This window comes from Dendrobates tinctorius, unplaced genomic scaffold, assembly GCF_039654945.1.
Source record: "Dendrobates tinctorius isolate UK_male_01 unplaced genomic scaffold, ASM3965494v1 ptg000254l, whole genome shotgun sequence".
NCBI lineage: Eukaryota > Metazoa > Chordata > Amphibia > Anura > Dendrobatidae > Dendrobates > Dendrobates tinctorius.
In genome coordinates this window covers 4,344,865-4,364,018 of record NW_027361921.1, presented here as the reverse complement: position 1 = coordinate 4,364,018, position 19,154 = coordinate 4,344,865, and the positions used below count along the sequence as shown (strand labels likewise).

At 37.9% G+C, this 19,154-nt stretch overlaps 11 non-coding genes across 11 annotated transcripts; 8 read left to right on the top strand and 3 right to left on the bottom strand.

Moving 5' to 3' along the window:
* Positions 1 to 841: 841 nt before the first annotated feature.
* TRNAT-AGU (transfer RNA threonine (anticodon AGU)) lies at positions 842 to 915 on the top strand. Its single transcript has one exon. It is a non-coding gene; the product is annotated as a tRNA-Thr (tRNA).
* Positions 916 to 1,969: 1,054 nt separating this feature from the next.
* Positions 1,970 to 2,051, bottom strand: TRNAS-GCU (transfer RNA serine (anticodon GCU)). Its single transcript has one exon. It is a non-coding gene; the product is annotated as a tRNA-Ser (tRNA).
* Positions 2,052 to 4,326: 2,275 nt separating this feature from the next.
* TRNAT-AGU (transfer RNA threonine (anticodon AGU)) lies at positions 4,327 to 4,400 on the top strand. Its single transcript has one exon. It is a non-coding gene; the product is annotated as a tRNA-Thr (tRNA).
* A 1,658-nt stretch (positions 4,401 to 6,058) lies between these two features.
* On the top strand, positions 6,059 to 6,132 carry TRNAT-AGU (transfer RNA threonine (anticodon AGU)). Its single transcript has one exon. It is a non-coding gene; the product is annotated as a tRNA-Thr (tRNA).
* Positions 6,133 to 7,328: 1,196 nt separating this feature from the next.
* On the bottom strand, positions 7,329 to 7,410 carry TRNAS-GCU (transfer RNA serine (anticodon GCU)). The gene has a single exon. It is a non-coding gene; the product is annotated as a tRNA-Ser (tRNA).
* A 2,275-nt stretch (positions 7,411 to 9,685) lies between these two features.
* TRNAT-AGU (transfer RNA threonine (anticodon AGU)) lies at positions 9,686 to 9,759 on the top strand. Its single transcript has one exon. It is a non-coding gene; the product is annotated as a tRNA-Thr (tRNA).
* A 1,658-nt stretch (positions 9,760 to 11,417) lies between these two features.
* On the top strand, positions 11,418 to 11,491 carry TRNAT-AGU (transfer RNA threonine (anticodon AGU)). Its single transcript has one exon. It is a non-coding gene; the product is annotated as a tRNA-Thr (tRNA).
* A 1,196-nt stretch (positions 11,492 to 12,687) lies between these two features.
* Positions 12,688 to 12,769, bottom strand: TRNAS-GCU (transfer RNA serine (anticodon GCU)). The gene has a single exon. It is a non-coding gene; the product is annotated as a tRNA-Ser (tRNA).
* A 2,464-nt stretch (positions 12,770 to 15,233) lies between these two features.
* TRNAT-AGU (transfer RNA threonine (anticodon AGU)) lies at positions 15,234 to 15,307 on the top strand. Its single transcript has one exon. It is a non-coding gene; the product is annotated as a tRNA-Thr (tRNA).
* A 1,834-nt stretch (positions 15,308 to 17,141) lies between these two features.
* On the top strand, positions 17,142 to 17,215 carry TRNAT-AGU (transfer RNA threonine (anticodon AGU)). The gene has a single exon. It is a non-coding gene; the product is annotated as a tRNA-Thr (tRNA).
* A 1,795-nt stretch (positions 17,216 to 19,010) lies between these two features.
* On the top strand, positions 19,011 to 19,084 carry TRNAT-AGU (transfer RNA threonine (anticodon AGU)). The gene has a single exon. It is a non-coding gene; the product is annotated as a tRNA-Thr (tRNA).
* The last annotated feature ends 70 nt before the right edge of the window (positions 19,085 to 19,154 follow it).

Here is a 19,154-nt window from a genome sequence, read left to right as displayed (position 1 = left end):
AGGAATTAGAGGATATAATTTTCTTTACAGAATATAGGATGGCATCAAGCTTTACAAATTAAAGCGAGTGGATTTACAGATCTGACTCTGCAAAGTTTGATAGCAGCACAGGAGTATTGTAAACTTTCATGCTTGAAGTGTCCACCGCTTGGGTTAAAAATGAAAACCAAACCATTCAACACGAAAGAAGAAGCAGATTAATCCGACGAGGATGGGATTCGAACCCATGCATGCAGAGCACAATGGATTAGCAGTCCATCGCCTGAACCACTCGGCCACTTCTTCTACATAGCACCTGTGCGTTTAGGTGGGAAGATGTTGAGAGGGTTTTTACCAGTCAGTGTTTTTTCACTGAAGATTGTATGTTGGCTTTTGTCAGAGTTGCCTTATCTCGTCAACTACAGTGCCTGTTGTTTGAAGTTAGCTTGGGGAAAACTCTATCAGAAATGAACCAGTGCTGAGGTTTTTAATATCAATTAGTCATAATTTTTCCTCCTTTTGGTTTTGCCATGGCATTTCTTCAATCTGTCTATTCTGTGTCATAACTTGGAAGCAAAACAAGTCCCAAATTTCAGCTGTGCTAAAAGATGGCTCATTCAATTGCAAAACTTCAAAGCCTTTGTCCTCGATACAGCTTCTGTAAATTTGTCAGTCTTTTAAATGAATGCTCTTCAAAATTTACTTGGCTTCTTAAGTGTTATGACTGAGATTGAAATCTTACTCCATGTTTCTGCTCTACGTGGAATGGAACTCAAGCTCAATATTATTTTGCTGCGCTAACCAGTTGAATGTTCGATTGGTGCTTCAATCTTCCTTGGATTTCAAATGCATTCCATCTTCTGGTGCTGTGGCTTAGTTGGTTAAAGCGCCTGTCTAGTAAACAGGAGATCCTGAGTTCGAATCTCAGCAGTGCCTTGTTTTCATCTCCTCACAAAGAAGCTTCCTATCTTAAAAATAGGTGTTTCACTTGCGACTGATAGTGCAATTGTGAGATTAAAAATCTCTTCTACCTAAGAGATATAAAGGAAGAAAGATGGCTTCAAGCATGACAATGTAAAACCAGTTGATTTAGTTTTGAAATGTATCCTTTCTATGCATCTCTAATCCGTTTATCCAATGTATCTCACCTTTATGTCCTTTGGCTTAGTTGGTCAAAGAGCCTGTTTAGTAAACAGAAAATCTTGAATTTGAATGCCAGCTATTCTTTCTTTATGTCAGTTTGGGGCTTCTTAACTCTCTAAGCAGGCTTTCTAATGTATCACACCTATTTGTCCTTTGTCTTAGGTGGTCAAAGAGCCTGTTTAGTAAACAGAAAATCTTGAATTTGAATGCCAGCAGTCCTCTTCCTTCTTTATCTCAGTTTAGGGCTGTTTAACTCTCTAAGCAGGCTTTCTAATGTATCACACCTGTTTGTCCTTTGTCTTAGTTGGTCAAAGAGCCTATTTAGTAAATGGAAAATCTTGAATTTGAATGCCAGCAGTCCTTTTCCTTCTTTATCTCAGTTTAGGGCTGTTTAACTCTCTAAGCAGGCTTTTTAATGTTTCGCACCTGTTTGTCCTTTGGCTTAGTTGGTCAAAGAGCCTATTTAGTAAAAGGAAAATCTTGATTTTGAATGTCAGCAGTGCTTTCTATTCTTCATCTCATTTTGTGGGTTTTTACCCCAAAAAGAGGACTTTTACTCTTGTTTGTCATCAAATATTAATTTCCCACAGCCCTAATATAATGCAATTGAGAAAAAAAATTGTCTGCTGTTGAAACACTTTAAAAGGAATTAGAGGATATAATTTTCTTTACAGAATATAGGATGGCATCAAGCTTTACAAATTAAAACGAGTGGATTTACAGATCTGACTCTGCAAAGTTTGATAGCAGCACAGGAGTATTGTAAACTTTCATGCTTGAAGTGTCCACCACTTGGGTTAAAAATGAAAACCAAACCATTCAACACGAAAGAAGAAGCAGATTAATACGACGAGGATGGGATTCGAACCCATGCATGCAGAGCACAATGGATTAGCAGTCCATCGCCTTAACCACTCGGCCACCTCATCTACATAGCACCCATGCATTTAGGTGGGAAGATGTTGAGAGGGTTTTTACCAGTCAGTGTTTTTTCACTGAAGATTGTATTTTGGCTTTTGTCAGAGTTGCCTTATCTCGTCAACTACAGTGCCTGTTGTTTGAAGTTAGCTTGGGGAAAACTCTATCAGAAATGAACCAGTGCTGAGGTTTTTAATATCAATTAGTCATAATTTTTCCTCCTTTTGGTTTTGCCATGGCATTTCTTCAATCTGTCTATTCTGTGTCATAACTTGGAAGCAAAACAAGTCCCAAATTTCAGCTGTGCTAAAAGATGGCTCATTCAATTGCAAAACTTCAAAGCCTTTGTCCTCGATACAGCTTCTGTAAATTTGTCAGTCTTTTAAATGAATGCTTTTCAAAATTTACTTGGCTTCTTAAGTGTTATGACTGAGATTGAAATCTTACTCCATGTTTCTGCTCTACGTGGAATGGAACTCAAGCTCAATATTATTTTGCTGCGCTAACCAGTTGAATGTTCGATTGGTGCTTCAATCTTCCTTGGATTTCAAATGCATTCCATCTTCTGGTCCTGTGGCTTAGTTGGTTAAAGCGCCTGTCTAGTAAACAGGAGATCCTGAGTTCGAATCTCAGCAGTGCCTTGTTTTCATCTCCTCACAAAGAAGCTTCCTATCTTAAAAATAGGTGTTTCATTTGCGACTGATAGTGCAATTGTGAGATTAAAAATCTCTTCTACCTAAGAGATATAAAGGAAGAAAGATGGCTTCAAGCATGACAATGTAAAACCAGTTGATTTAGTTTTGAAATGCATCTCTAATCCGTTTATCCAATGTATCTCACCTTTATGTCCTTTGGCTTAGTTGGTCAAAGAGCCTGTTTAGTAAACAGAAAATCTTGAATTTGAATGCCAGCTATTCTTTCTTTATGTCAGTTTGGGGCTTCTTAACTCTCTAAGCAGGCTTTCTAATGTATCACACCTATTTGTCCTTTGTCTTAGTTGGTCAAAGAGCCTGTTTAGTAAACAGAAAATCTTGAATTTGAATGCCAGCAGTGCTATTCTTTCTTTATGTAAGTTTGGGGCTTCTTAACTCTCTAAGCAGGCTTTCTAATGTATCACACCTGTTTGTCCTTTGTCTTAGTTGGTCAAAGAGCCTGTTTAGTAAACAGAAAATCTTGAATTTGAATGCCAGCAGTCCTCTTCCTTCTTTATCTCAGTTTAGGGCTGTTTAACTCTCTAAGCAGGCTTTCTAATGTATCACACCTGTTTGTCCTTTGTCTTAGTTGGTCAAAGAGCCTATTTAGTAAATGGAAAATCTTGAATTTGAATGCCAGCAGTCCTTTTCCTTCTTTATCTCAGTTTAGGGCTGTTTAACTCTCTAAGCAGGCTTTTTAATGTTTCGCACCTGTTTGTCCTTTGGCTTAGTTGGTCAAAGAGCCTATTTAGTAAAAGGAAAATCTTGATTTTGAATGTCAGCAGTGCTTTCTATTCTTCATCTCATTTTGTGGGTTTTTACCCTAAAAAGAGGACTTTTACTCTTGTTTGTCATCAAATATTAATTTCCCACAGCCCTAATATAGTGCAATTGAGAAAAAAAATTGTCTGCTGTTGAAACACTTTAAAAGGAATTAGAGGATATAATTTTCTTTACAGAATATAGGATGGCATCAAGCTTTACAAATTAAAACCAGTGGATTTACAGATCTGACTCTGCAAAGTTTGATAGCAGCACAGGAGTATTGTAAACTTTCATGCTTGAAGTGCCCACCGCTTGGGTTAAAAATGAAAACCAAACCATTCAACATGAAAGAAGAAGCAGATTAATCTGACGAGGATGTGACTCGAACCCATGCATGCAGAGCACAATTGATTAGCAGTCCATCGCCTTAACCACTCGGCCACTTCTTCTACATAGTACCTGTGCGTTTAGGTGGGAAGATGTTGAGAGGGTTTTTACCAGTCAGTGTTTTTTCACTGAAGATTGTATGTTGGCTTTTGTCAGAGTTGCCTTATCTCGTCAACTACAGTGCCTGTTGTTTGAAGTTAGCTTGGGGAAAACTCTATCAGAAATGAACCAGTGCTGAGGTTTTTAATATCAATTAGTCATAATTTTTCCTCCTTTTGGTTTTGCCATGGCATAAGTGTTATGACTGAGATTGAAATGTTATTCCATGTTTCTGCTCGACGTGGAATGGAACTCAAGCTCAATATTGTTTTGCTGCGCTAACCAGTTGAATGTTCGATTGGTGCTTCAATCTTCCTTGGATTTCAAACGCATGCCATCTTCTGGTGCTGTGGCTTAGTTGGTTAAAGCGCCTGTCTAGTAAACAGGAGATCCTGAGTTCGAATCTCAGCAGTGCCTTGTTTGCATCTCCTCACAAAGGAGCTTCCTATCTTAAAAATTGGTGTTTCACTTGCCACTGATAGTGCAATTGTGAGATTAAAAATCTCTTCTACCTAAGAGATATAAAGGAAGAAAGATGGCTTCAAGCATGACAATGTAAAACCAGTTGATTTAGTTTTGAAATGCATCCTTTCTATGCATCTCTAATCCGTTTATCCAATGTATCTCACCTTTATGTCCTTTGGCTTAGTTGGTCAAAGAGCCTGTTTAGTAAACAGAAAATCTTGAATTTGAATGCCAGCTATTCTTTCTTTATGTCAGTTTGGGACTTCTTAACTCTCTAAGCAGGCTTTCTAATGTATCACACCTATTTGTCCTTTGTCTTAGTTGGTCAAAGAGCCTGTTTAGTAAACAGAAAATCTTGAATTTGAATGCCAGCAGTGCTATTCTTTCTTTATGTCAGTTTGGGGCTTCTTAACTCTCTAAGCAGGCTTTCTAATGTATCACACCTGTTTGTCCTTTGTCTTAGTTGGTCAAAGAGCCTGTTTAGTAAACAGAAAATCTTGAATTTGAATGCCAGCAGTCCTCTTCCTTCTTTATCTCAGTTTAGGGCTGTTTAACTCTCTAAGCAGGCTTTCTAATGTATCACACCTGTTTGTCCTTTGTCTTAGTTGGTCAAAGAGCCTATTTAGTAAATGGAAAATCTTGAATTTGAATGCCAGCAGTCCTTTTCCTTCTTTATCTCAGTTTAGGGCTGTTTAACTCTCTAAGCAGGCTTTTTAATGTTTCGCACCTGTTTGTCCTTTGGCTTAGTTGGTCAAAGAGCCTATTTAGTAAAAGGAAAATCTTGATTTTGAATGTCAGCAGTGCTTTCTATTCTTCATCTCATTTTGTGGGTTTTTACCCCAAAAAGAGGACTTTTACTCTTGTTTGTCATAAAATATTAATTTCCCACAGCCCTAATATAATGCAATTGAGAAAAAAAATTGTCTGCTGTTGAAACACTTTAAAAGGAATTAGAGGATATAATTTTCTTTACAGAATATAGGATGGCATCAAGCTTTACAAATTAAAACCAGTGGATTTACAGATCTGACTCTGCAAAGTTTGATAGCAGCACAGGAGTATTGTAAACTTTCATGCTTGAAGTGTCCACCGCTTGGGTTAAAAATGAAAACCAAACCATTCAACATGAAAGAAGAAGCAGATTAATCTGACGAGGATGTGACTCGAACCCATGCATGCAGAGCACAATTGATTAGCAGTCCATCGCCTTAACCACTCAGCCACTTCTTCTACATAGTACCTGTGCGTTTAGGTGGGAAGATGTTGAGAGGGTTTTTACCAGTCAGTGTTTTTTCACTGAAGATTGTATGTTGGCTTTTGTCAGAGTTGCCTTATCTCGTCAACTACAGTGCCTGTTGTTTGAAGTTAGCTTGGGGAAAACTCTATCAGAAATGAACCAGTGCTGAGGTTTTTAATATCAATTAGTCATAATTTTTCCTCCTTTTGGTTTTGCCATGGCATAAGTGTTATGACTGAGATTGAAATGTTATTCCATGTTTCTGCTCGACGTGGAATGGAACTCAAGCTCAATATTGTTTTGCTGCGCTAACCAGTTGAATGTTCGATTGGTGCTTCAATCTTCCTTGGATTTCAAACGCATGCCATCTTCTGGTGCTGTGGCTTAGTTGGTTAAAGCGCCTGTCTAGTAAACAGGAGATCCTGAGTTCGAATCTCAGCAGTGCCTTGTTTTCATCTCCTCACAAAGGAGCTTCCTATCTTAAAAATTGGTGTTTCACTTGCCACTGATAGTGCAATTGTGAGATTAAAAATCTCTTCTACCTAAGAGATATAAAGGAAGAAAGATGGCTTCAAGCATGACAATGTAAAACCAGTTGATTTAGTTTTGAAATGCATCCTTTCTATGCATCTCTAATCCGTTTATCCAATGTATCTCACCTTTATGTCCTTTGGCTTAGTTGGTCAAAGAGCCTGTTTAGTAAACAGAAAATCTTGAATTTGAATGCCAGCTATTCTTTCTTTATGTCAGTTTGGGGCTTCTTAACTCTCTAAGCAGGCTTTCTAATGTATCACACCTATTTGTCCTTTGTCTTAGTTGGTCAAAGAGCCTGTTTAGTAAACAGAAAATCTTGAATTTGAATGCCAGCAGTGCTATTCTTTCTTTATGTCAGTTTGGGGCTTCTTAACTCTCTAAGCAGGCTTTCTAATGTATCACACCTGTTTGTCCTTTGTCTTAGTTGGTCAAAGAGCCTGTTTAGTAAACAGAAAATCTTGAATTTGAATGCCAGCAGTCCTCTTCCTTCTTTATCTCAGTTTAGGGCTGTTTAACTCTCTAAGCAGGCTTTCTAATGTATCACACCTGTTTGTCCTTTGTCTTAGTTGGTCAAAGAGCCTATTTAGTAAATGGAAAATCTTGAATTTGAATGCCAGCAGTCCTTTTCCTTCTTTATCTCAGTTTAGGGCTGTTTAACTCTCTAAGCAGGCTTTTTAATGTTTCGCACCTGTTTGTCCTTTGGCTTAGTTGGTCAAAGAGCCTATTTAGTAAAAGGAAAATCTTGATTTTGAATGTCAGCAGTGCTTTCTATTCTTCATCTCATTTTGTGGGTTTTTACCCCAAAAAGAGGACTTTTACTCTTGTTTGTCATCAAATATTAATTTCCCACAGCCCTAATATAATGCAATTGAGAAAAAAAATTGTCTGCTGTTGAAACACTTTAAAAGGAATTAGAGGATATAATTTTCTTTACAGAATATAGGATGGCATCAAGCTTTACAAATTAAAACGAGTGGATTTACAGATCTGACTCTGCAAAGTTTGATAGCAGCACAGGAGTATTGTAAACTTTCATGCTTGAAGTGTCCACCACTTGGGTTAAAAATGAAAACCAAACCATTCAACACGAAAGAAGAAGCAGATTAATACGACGAGGATGGGATTTGAACCCATGCATGCAGAGCACAATGGATTAGCAGTCCATCGCCTTAACCACTCGGCCACCTCATCTACATAGCACCCATGCATTTAGGTGGGAAGATGTTGAGAGGGTTTTTACCAGTCAGTGTTTTTTCACTGAAGATTGTATGTTGGCTTTTGTCAGAGTTGCCTTATCTCGTCAACTACAGTGCCTGTTGTTTGAAGTTAGCTTGGGGAAAACTCTATCAGAAATGAACCAGTGCTGAGGTTTTTAATATCAATTAGTCATAATTTTTCCTCCTTTTGGTTTTGCCATGGCATTTCTTCAATCTGTCTATTCTGTGTCATAACTTGGAAGCAAAACAAGTCCCAAATTTCAGCTGTGCTAAAAGATGGCTCATTCAATTGCAAAACTTCAAAGCCTTTGTCCTCGATACAGCTTCTGTAAATTTGTCAGTCTTTTAAATGAATGCTTTTCAAAATTTACTTGGCTTCTTAAGTGTTATGACTGAGATTGAAATCTTACTCCATGTTTCTGCTCTACGTGGAATGGAACTCAAGCTCAATATTATTTTGCTGCGCTAACCAGTTGAATGTTCGATTGGTGCTTCAATCTTCCTTGGATTTCAAATGCATTCCATCTTCTGGTCCTGTGGCTTAGTTGGTTAAAGCGCCTGTCTAGTAAACAGGAGATCCTGAGTTCGAATCTCAGCAGTGCCTTGTTTTCATCTCCTCACAAAGAAGCTTCCTATCTTAAAAATAGGTGTTTCATTTGCGACTGATAGTGCAATTGTGAGATTAAAAATCTCTTCTACCTAAGAGATATAAAGGAAGAAAGATGGCTTCAAGCATGACAATGTAAAACCAGTTGATTTAGTTTTGAAATGCATCTCTAATCCGTTTATCCAATGTATCTCACCTTTATGTCCTTTGGCTTAGTTGGTCAAAGAGCCTGTTTAGTAAACAGAAAATCTTGAATTTGAATGCCAGCTATTCTTTCTTTATGTCAGTTTGGGGCTTCTTAACTCTCTAAGCAGGCTTTCTAATGTATCACACCTATTTGTCCTTTGTCTTAGTTGGTCAAAGAGCCTGTTTAGTAAACAGAAAATCTTGAATTTGAATGCCAGCAGTGCTATTCTTTCTTTATGTAAGTTTGGGGCTTCTTAACTCTCTAAGCAGGCTTTCTAATGTATCACACCTGTTTGTCCTTTGTCTTAGTTGGTCAAAGAGCCTGTTTAGTAAACAGAAAATCTTGAATTTGAATGCCAGCAGTCCTCTTCCTTCTTTATCTCAGTTTAGGGCTGTTTAACTCTCTAAGCAGGCTTTCTAATGTATCACACCTGTTTGTCCTTTGTCTTAGTTGGTCAAAGAGCCTATTTAGTAAATGGAAAATCTTGAATTTGAATGCCAGCAGTCCTTTTCCTTCTTTATCTCAGTTTAGGGCTGTTTAACTCTCTAAGCAGGCTTTTTAATGTTTCGCACCTGTTTGTCCTTTGGCTTAGTTGGTCAAAGAGCCTATTTAGTAAAAGGAAAATCTTGATTTTGAATGTCAGCAGTGCTTTCTATTCTTCATCTCATTTTGTGGGTTTTTACCCTAAAAAGAGGACTTTTACTCTTGTTTGTCATCAAATATTAATTTCCCACAGCCCTAATATAGTGCAATTGAGAAAAAAAATTGTCTGCTGTTGAAACACTTTAAAAGGAATTAGAGGATATAATTTTCTTTACAGAATATAGGATGGCATCAAGCTTTACAAATTAAAACCAGTGGATTTACAGATCTGACTCTGCAAAGTTTGATAGCAGCACAGGAGTATTGTAAACTTTCATGCTTGAAGTGCCCACCGCTTGGGTTAAAAATGAAAACCAAACCATTCAACATGAAAGAAGAAGCAGATTAATCTGACGAGGATGTGACTCGAACCCATGCATGCAGAGCACAATTGATTAGCAGTCCATCGCCTTAACCACTCGGCCACTTCTTCTACATAGTACCTGTGCGTTTAGGTGGGAAGATGTTGAGAGGGTTTTTACCAGTCAGTGTTTTTTCACTGAAGATTGTATGTTGGCTTTTGTCAGAGTTGCCTTATCTCGTCAACTACAGTGCCTGTTGTTTGAAGTTAGCTTGGGGAAAACTCTATCAGAAATGAACCAGTGCTGAGGTTTTTAATATCAATTAGTCATAATTTTTCCTCCTTTTGGTTTTGCCATGGCATAAGTGTTATGGCTGAGATTGAAATGTTATTCCATGTTTCTGCTCGACGTGGAATGGAACTCAAGCTCAATATTGTTTTGCTGCGCTAACCAGTTGAATGTTCGATTGGTGCTTCAATCTTCCTTGGATTTCAAACGCATGCCATCTTCTGGTGCTGTGGCTTAGTTGGTTAAAGCGCCTGTCTAGTAAACAGGAGATCCTGAGTTCGAATCTCAGCAGTGCCTTGTTTGCATCTCCTCACAAAGGAGCTTCCTATCTTAAAAATTGGTGTTTCACTTGCCACTGATAGTGCAATTGTGAGATTAAAAATCTCTTCTACCTAAGAGATATAAAGGAAGAAAGATGGCTTCAAGCATGACAATGTAAAACCAGTTGATTTAGTTTTGAAATGCATCCTTTCTATGCATCTCTAATCCGTTTATCCAATGTATCTCACCTTTTTGTCCTTTGGCTTAGTTGGTCAAAGAGCCTGTTTAGTAAACAGAAAATCTTGAATTTGAATGCCAGCTATTCTTTCTTTATGTCAGTTTGGGACTTCTTAACTCTCTAAGCAGGCTTTCTAATGTATCACACCTATTTGTCCTTTGTCTTAGTTGGTCAAAGAGCCTGTTTAGTAAACAGAAAATCTTGAATTTGAATGCCAGCAGTGCTATTCTTTCTTTATGTCAGTTTGGGGCTTCTTAACTCTCTAAGCAGGCTTTCTAATGTATCACACCTGTTTGTCCTTTGTCTTAGTTGGTCAAAGAGCCTGTTTAGTAAACAGAAAATCTTGAATTTGAATGCCAGCAGTCCTCTTCCTTCTTTATCTCAGTTTAGGGCTGTTTAACTCTCTAAGCAGGCTTTCTAATGTATCACACCTGTTTGTCCTTTGTCTTAGTTGGTCAAAGAGCCTATTTAGTAAATGGAAAATCTTGAATTTGAATGCCAGCAGTCCTTTTCCTTCTTTATCTCAGTTTAGGGCTGTTTAACTCTCTAAGCAGGCTTTTTAATGTTTCGCACCTGTTTGTCCTTTGGCTTAGTTGGTCAAAGAGCCTATTTAGTAAAAGGAAAATCTTGATTTTGAATGTCAGCAGTGCTTTCTATTCTTCATCTCATTTTGTGGGTTTTTACCCCAAAAAGAGGACTTTTACTCTTGTTTGTCATAAAATATTAATTTCCCACAGCCCTAATATAATGCAATTGAGAAAAAAAATTGTCTGCTGTTGAAACACTTTAAAAGGAATTAGAGGATATAATTTTCTTTACAGAATATAGGATGGCATCAAGCTTTACAAATTAAAACCAGTGGATTTACAGATCTGACTCTGCAAAGTTTGATAGCAGCACAGGAGTATTGTAAACTTTCATGCTTGAAGTGTCCACCGCTTGGGTTAAAAATGAAAACCAAACCATTCAACATGAAAGAAGAAGCAGATTAATCTGACGAGGATGTGACTCGAACCCATGCATGCAGAGCACAATTGATTAGCAGTCCATCGCCTTAACCACTCGGCCACTTCTTCTACATAGTACCTGTGCGTTTAGGTGGGAAGATGTTGAGAGGGTTTTTACCAGTCAGTGTTTTTTCACTGAAGATTGTATGTTGGCTTTTGTCAGAGTTGCCTTATCTCGTCAACTACAGTGCCTGTTGTTTGAAGTTAGCTTGGGGAAAACTCTATCAGAAATGAACCAGTGCTGAGGTTTTTAATATCAATTAGTCATAATTTTTCCTCCTTTTGGTTTTGCCATGGCATAAGTGTTATGACTGAGATTGAAATGTTATTCCATGTTTCTGCTCGACGTGGAATGGAACTCAAGCTCAATATTGTTTTGCTGCGCTAACCAGTTGAATGTTCGATTGGTGCTTCAATCTTCCTTGGATTTCAAACGCATGCCATCTTCTGGTGCTGTGGCTTAGTTGGTTAAAGCGCCTGTCTAGTAAACAGGAGATCCTGAGTTCGAATCTCAGCAGTGCCTTGTTTTCATCTCCTCACAAAGGAGCTTCCTATCTTAAAAATTGGTGTTTCACTTGCCACTGATAGTGCAATTGTGAGATTAAAAATCTCTTCTACCTAAGAGATATAAAGGAAGAAAGATGGCTTCAAGCATGACAATGTAAAACCAGTTGATTTAGTTTTGAAATGCATCCTTTCTATGCATCTCTAATCCGTTTATCCAATGTATCTCACCTTTATGTCCTTTGGCTTAGTTGGTCAAAGAGCCTGTTTAGTAAACAGAAAATCTTGAATTTGAATGCCAGCTATTCTTTCTTTATGTCAGTTTGGGGCTTCTTAACTCTCTAAGCAGGCTTTCTAATGTATCACACCTATTTGTCCTTTGTCTTAGTTGGTCAAAGAGCCTGTTTAGTAAACAGAAAATCTTGAATTTGAATGCCAGCAGTGCTATTCTTTCTTTATGTCAGTTTGGGGCTTCTTAACTCTCTAAGCAGGCTTTCTAATGTATCACACCTGTTTGTCCTTTGTCTTAGTTGGTCAAAGAGCCTGTTTAGTAAACAGAAAATCTTGAATTTGAATGCCAGCAGTCCTCTTCCTTCTTTATCTCAGTTTAGGGCTGTTTAACTCTCTAAGCAGGCTTTCTAATGTATCACACCTGTTTGTCCTTTGTCTTAGTTGGTCAAAGAGCCTATTTAGTAAATGGAAAATCTTGAATTTGAATGCCAGCAGTCCTTTTCCTTCTTTATCTCAGTTTAGGGCTGTTTAACTCTCTAAGCAGGCTTTTTAATGTTTCGCACCTGTTTGTCCTTTGGCTTAGTTGGTCAAAGAGCCTATTTAGTAAAAGGAAAATCTTGATTTTGAATGTCAGCAGTGCTTTCTATTCTTCATCTCATTTTGTGGGTTTTTACCCCAAAAAGAGGACTTTTACTCTTGTTTGTCATCAAATATTAATTTCCCACAGCCCTAATATAATGCAATTGAGAAAAAAAATTGTCTGCTGTTGAAACACTTTAAAAGGAATTAGAGGATATAATTTTCTTTACAGAATATAGGATGGCATCAAGCTTTACAAATTAAAACGAGTGGATTTACAGATCTGACTCTGCAAAGTTTGATAGCAGCACAGGAGTATTGTAAACTTTCATGCTTGAAGTGTCCACCACTTGGGTTAAAAATGAAAACCAAACCATTCAACACGAAAGAAGAAGCAGATTAATACGACGAGGATGGGATTTGAACCCATGCATGCAGAGCACAATGGATTAGCAGTCCATCGCCTTAACCACTCGGCCACCTCATCTACATAGCACCCATGCATTTAGGTGGGAAGATGTTGAGAGGGTTTTTACCAGTCAGTGTTTTTTCACTGAAGATTGTATGTTGGCTTTTGTCAGAGTTGCCTTATCTCGTCAACTACAGTGCCTGTTGTTTGAAGTTAGCTTGGGGAAAACTCTATCAGAAATGAACCAGTGCTGAGGTTTTTAATATCAATTAGTCATAATTTTTCCTCCTTTTGGTTTTGCCATGGCATTTCTTCAATCTGTCTATTCTGTGTCATAACTTGGAAGCAAAACAAGTCCCAAATTTCAGCTGTGCTAAAAGATGGCTCATTCAATTGCAAAACTTCAAAGCCTTTGTCCTCGATACAGCTTCTGTAAATTTGTCAGTCTTTTAAATGAATGCTTTTCAAAATTTACTTGGCTTCTTAAGTGTTATGACTGAGATTGAAATCTTACTCCATGTTTCTGCTCTACGTGGAATGGAACTCAAGCTCAATATTATTTTGCTGCGCTAACCAGTTGAATGTTCGATTGGTGCTTCAATCTTCCTTGGATTTCAAATGCATTCCATCTTCTGGTCCTGTGGCTTAGTTGGTTAAAGCGCCTGTCTAGTAAACAGGAGATCCTGAGTTCGAATCTCAGCAGTGCCTTGTTTTCATCTCCTCACAAAGAAGCTTCCTATCTTAAAAATAGGTGTTTCATTTGCGACTGATAGTGCAATTGTGAGATTAAAAATCTCTTCTACCTAAGAAATATAAAGGAAGAAAGATGGCTTCAAGCATGACAATGTAAAACCAGTTGATTTAGTTTTGAAATGCATCCTTTCTATGCATCTCTAATCCGTTTATCCAATGTATCTCACCTTTATGTCCTTTGGCTTAGTTGGTCAAAGAGCCTGTTTAGTAAACAGAAAATCTTGAATTTGAATGCCAGCTATTCTTTCTTTATGTCAGTTTGGGGCTTCTTAACTCTCTAAGCAGGCTTTCTAATGTATCACACCTATTTGTCCTTTGTCTTAGTTGGTCAAAGAGCCTGTTTAGTAAACAGAAAATCTTGAATTTGAATGCCAGCAGTGCTATTCTTTCTTTATGTAAGTTTGGGGCTTCTTAACTCTCTAAGCAGGCTTTCTAATGTATCACACCTGTTTGTCCTTTGTCTTAGTTGGTCAAAGAGCCTGTTTAGTAAACAGAAAATCTTGAATTTGAATGCCAGCAGTCCTCTTCCTTCTTTATCTCAGTTTAGGGCTGTTTAACTCTCTAAGCAGGCTTTCTAATGTATCACACCTGTTTGTCCTTTGTCTTAGTTGGTCAAAGAGCCTATTTAGTAAATGGAAAATCTTGAATTTGAATGCCAGCAGTCCTTTTCCTTCTTTATCTCAGTTTAGGGCTGTTTAACTCTCTAAGCAGGCTTTTTAATGTTTCGCACCTGTTTGTCCTTTGGCTTAGTTGGTCAAAGAGCCTATTTAGTAAAAGGAAAATCTTGATTTTGAATGTCAGCAGTGCTTTCTATTCTTCATCTCATTTTGTGGGTTTTTACCCCAAAAAGAGGACTTTTACTCTTGTTTGTCATCAAATATTAATTTCCCACAGCCCTAATATAGTGCAATTGAGAAAAAAAATTGTCTGCTGTTGAAACACTTTAAAAGGAATTAGAGGATATAATTTTCTTTACAGAATATAGGATGGCATCAAGCTTTACAAATTAAAACGAGTGGATTTACAGATCTGACGCTGCAAAGTTTGATAGCAGCACAGGAGTATTGTAAACTTTCATGCTTCAAGTGTCCACCGCTTGGGTTAAAAATGAAAACCAAACCATTCAACACGAAAGAAGAAGCAGATTAATCCGACGACGATGGGATTCGAACCCATGCATGCAGAGCACAATGGATTAGCAGTCCATCACCTTAACCACTCGGCCACCTCGTCTACATAACGCCCGTGCGTTTAGGTGGGAAGATGTTGAGAGGGTTTTTACCAGTCAGTGTTTTTTCACTGAAGATTGTATGTTGGCTTTTGTCAGAGTTGCCTTATCTTGTCAACTACAGTGCCTGTTGTTTGAAGTTAGCTTGGGGAAAACTCTATCAGAAATGAACCAGTGCTGAGGTTTTTAATATCAATTAGTCATAATTTTTCCTCCTTTTGGTTTTGCCATGGCATTTCTTCAATCTGTCTATTCTGTGTCATAACTTGGAAGCAAAACAAGTCCCAAATTTCAGCTGTGCTAAAAGATGGCTCATTCAATTGCAAAACTTCAAAGCCTTTGTCCTCGATACAGCTTCTGTAAATTTGTCAGTCTTTTAAATGAATGCTCTTCAAAATTTACTTGGCTTCTTAAGTGTTATGACTGAGATTGAAATCTTACTCCATGTTTCTGCTCTACGTGGAATGGAACTCAAGCTCAATATTATTTTGCTGCGCTAACCAGTTGAATGTTCGATTGGTGCTTCAATCTTCCTTGGATTTCAAATGCATTCCATCTTCTGGTGCTGTGGCTTAGTTGGTTAAAGCGCCTGTCTAGTAAACAGGAGATCCTGAGTTCGAATCTCAGCAGTGCCTTGTTTTCATCTCCTCACAAAGAAGCTTCCTATCTTAAAAATAGGTGTTTCACTTGCGACTGATAGTGCAATTGTGAGATTAAAAATCTCTTCTACCTAAGAGATATAAAGGAAGAAAGATGGCTTCAAGCATGACAATGTAAAACCAGTTGATTTAGTTTTGAAATGCATCCTTTCTATGCATCTCTAATCCGTTTATCCAATGTATCTCACCTTTATGTCCTTTGGCTTAGTTGGTCAAAGAGCCTGTTTAGTAAACAGAAAATCTTGAATTTGAAAGCCAGCTATTCTTTCTTTATGTCAGTTTGGGGCTTCTTAACTCTCTAAGCAGGCTTTCTAATGTATCACACCTATTTGTCCTTTGTCTTAGTTGGTCAAAGAGCCTGTTTAGTAAACAGAAAATCTTGAATTTGAATGCCAGCAGTGCTATTCTTTCTTTATGTCAGTTTGGGGCTTCTTAACTCTCTAAGCAGGCTTTCTAATGTATCACACCTGTTTGTCCTTTGTCTTAGTTGGTCAAAGAGCCTGTTTAGTAAACAGAAAATCTTGAATTTGAATGCCAGCAGTCCTCTTCCTTCTTTATCTCAGTTTAGGGCTGTTTAACTCTCTAAGCAGGCTTTCTAATGTATCACACCTGTTTGTCCTTTGTCTTAGTTGGTCAAAGAGCCTATTTAGTAAATGGAAAATCTTGAATTTGAATGCCAGCAGTCCTTTTCCTTCTTTATCTCAGTTTAGGGCTGTTTAACTCTCTAAGCAGGCTTTTTAATGTTTCGCACCTGTTTGTCCTTTGGCTTAGTTGGTCAAAGAGCCTATTTAGTAAAAGGAAAATCTTGATTTTGAATGTCAGCAGTGCTTTCTATTCTTCATCTCATTTTGTGGGTTTTTACCCCAAAAAGAGGACTTTTACTCTTGTTTGTCATCAAATATTAATTTCCCACAGCCCTAATATAGTGCAATTGAGAAAAAAAATTGTCTGCTGTTGAAACACTTTAAAAGGAATTAGAGGATATAATTTTCTTTACAGAATATAGGATGGCATCAAGCTTTACAAATTAAAACGAGTGGATTTACAGATCTGACGCTGCAAAGTTTGATAGCAGCACAGGAGTATTGTAAACTTTCATGCTTCAAGTGTCCACCGCTTGGGTTAAAAATGAAAACCAAACCATTCAACACGAAAGAAGAAGCAGATTAATCCGACGACGATGGGATTCGAACCCATGCATGCAGAGCACAATGGATTAGCAGTCCATCACCTTAACCACTCGGCCACCTCGTCTACATAACTCCCGTGCGTTTAGGTGGGAAGATGTTGAGAGGGTTTTTACCAGTCAGTGTTTTTTCACTGAAGATTGTATGTTGGCTTTTGTCAGAGTTGCCTTATCTTGTCAACTACAGTGCCTGTTGTTTGAAGTTAGCTTGGGGAAAACTCTATCAGAAATGAACCAGTGCTGAGGTTTTTAATATCAATTAGTCATAATTTTTCCTCCTTTTGGTTTTGCCATGGCATTTCTTCAATCTGTCTATTCTGTGTCATAACTTGGAAGCAAAACAAGTCCCAAATTTCAGCTGTGCTAAAAGATGGCTCATTCAATTGCAAAACTTCAAAGCCTTTGTCCTCGATACAGCTTCTGTAAATTTGTCAGTCTTTTAAATGAATGCTCTTCAAAATTTACTTGGCTTCTTAAGTGTTATGACTGAGATTGAAATCTTACTCCATGTTTCTGCTCTACGTGGAATGGAACTCAAGCTCAATATTATTTTGCTGCGCTAACCAGTTGAATGTTCGATTGGTGCTTCAATCTTCCTTGGATTTCAAATGCATTCCATCTTCTGGTGCTGTGGCTTAGTTGGTTAAAGCGCCTGTCTAGTAAACAGGAGATCCTGAGTTCGAATCTCAGCAGTGCCTTGTTTTCATCTCCTCACAAAGAAGCTTCCTATCTTAAAAATAGGTGTTTCACTTGCGACTGATAGTGCAATTGTGAGATTAAAAATCTCTTCTACCTAAGAGATATAAAGGAAGAAAGATGGCTTCAAGCATGACAATGTAAAACCAGTTGATTTAGTTTTGAAATGCATCCTTTCTATGCATCTCTAATCCGTTTATCCAATGTATCTCACCTTTATGTCCTTTGGCTTAGTTGGTCAAAGAGCCTGTTTAGTAAACAGAAAATCTTGAATTTGAAAGCCAGCTATTCTTTCTTTATGTCAGTTTGGGGCTTCTTAACTCTCTAAGCAGGCTTTCTAATGTATCACACCTATTTGTCCTTTGTCTTAGTTGGTCAAAGAGCCTGTTTAGTAAACAGAAAATCTTGAATTTGAATGCCAGCAGTGCTATTCTTTCTTTATGTCAGTTTGGGGCTTCTTAACTCTCTAAGCAGGCTTTCTAATGTATCACACCTGTTTGTCCTTTGTCTTAGTTGGTCAAAGAGCCTGTTTAGTAAACAGAAAATCTTGAATTTGAATGCCAGCAGTCCTCTTCCTTCTTTATCTCAGTTTAGGGCTGTTTAACTCTCTAAGCAGGCTTTCTAATGTATCACACCTGTTTGTCCTTTGTCTTAGTTGGTCAAAGAGCCTATTTAGTAAATGGAAAATCTTGAATTTGAATGCCAGCAGTCCTTTTCCTTCTTTATCTCAGTTTAGGGCTGTTTAACTCTCTAAGCAGGCTTTTTAATGTTTCGCACCTGTTTGTCCTTTGGCTTAGTTGGTCAAAGAGCCTATTTAGTAAAAGGAAAATCTTGATTTTGAATGTCAGCAGTGCTTTCTATTCTTCATCTCATTTTGTGGGTTTTTACCCCAAAAAGAGGACTTTTACTCTTGTTTGTCATCAAATATTAATTTCCCACAGCCCTAATATAGTGCAATTGAGAAAAAAAATTGTCTGCTGTTGAAACACTTTAAAAGGAATTAGAGGATATAATTTTCTTTACAGAATATAGGATGGCATCAAGCTTTACAAATTAAAACGAGTGGATTTACAGATCTGACTCTGCAAAGTTTGATAGCAGCACAGGAGTATTGTAAACTTTCATGCTTGAAGTGTCCACCGCTTGGGTTAAAAATGAAAACCAAACCATTCAACACGAACCCATGCATGCAGAGCACAATGGATTAGCAGTCCATCGCCTGAACCACTCGGCCACTTCTTCTACATAGCACCTGTGCGTTTAGGTGGGAAGATGTTGAGAGGGTTTTTACCAGTCAGTGTTTTTTCACTGAAGATTGTATGTTGGCTTTTGTCAGAGTTGCCTTATCTCGTCAACTACAGTGCCTGTTGTTTGAAGTTAGCTTGGGGAAAACTCTATCAGAAATGAACCAGTGCTGAGGTTTTTAATATCAATTAGTCATAATTTTTCCTCCTTTTGGTTTTGCCATGGCATTTCTTCAATCTGTCTATTCTGTGTCATAACTTGGAAGCAAAACAAGTCCCAAATTTCAGCTGTGCTAAAAGATGGCTCATTCAATTGCAAAACTTCAAGCCTTTGTCCTCGATACAGCTTCTGTAAATTTGTCAGTCTTTTAAATGAATGCTCTTCAAAATTTACTTGGCTTCTTAAGTGTTATGACTGAGATTGAAATCTTACTCCATGTTTCTGCTCTACGTGGAATGGAACTCAAGCTCAATATTATTTTGCTGCGCTAACCAGTTGAATGTTCGATTGGTGCTTCAATCTTCCTTGGATTTCAAATGCATTCCATCTTCTGGTGCTGTGGCTTAGTTGGTTAAAGCGCCTGTCTAGTAAACAGGAGATCCTGAGTTCGAATCTCAGCAGTGCCTTGTTTTCATCTCCTCACAAAGAAGCTTCCTATCTTAAAAATAGGTGTTTCACTTGCGACTGATAGTGCAA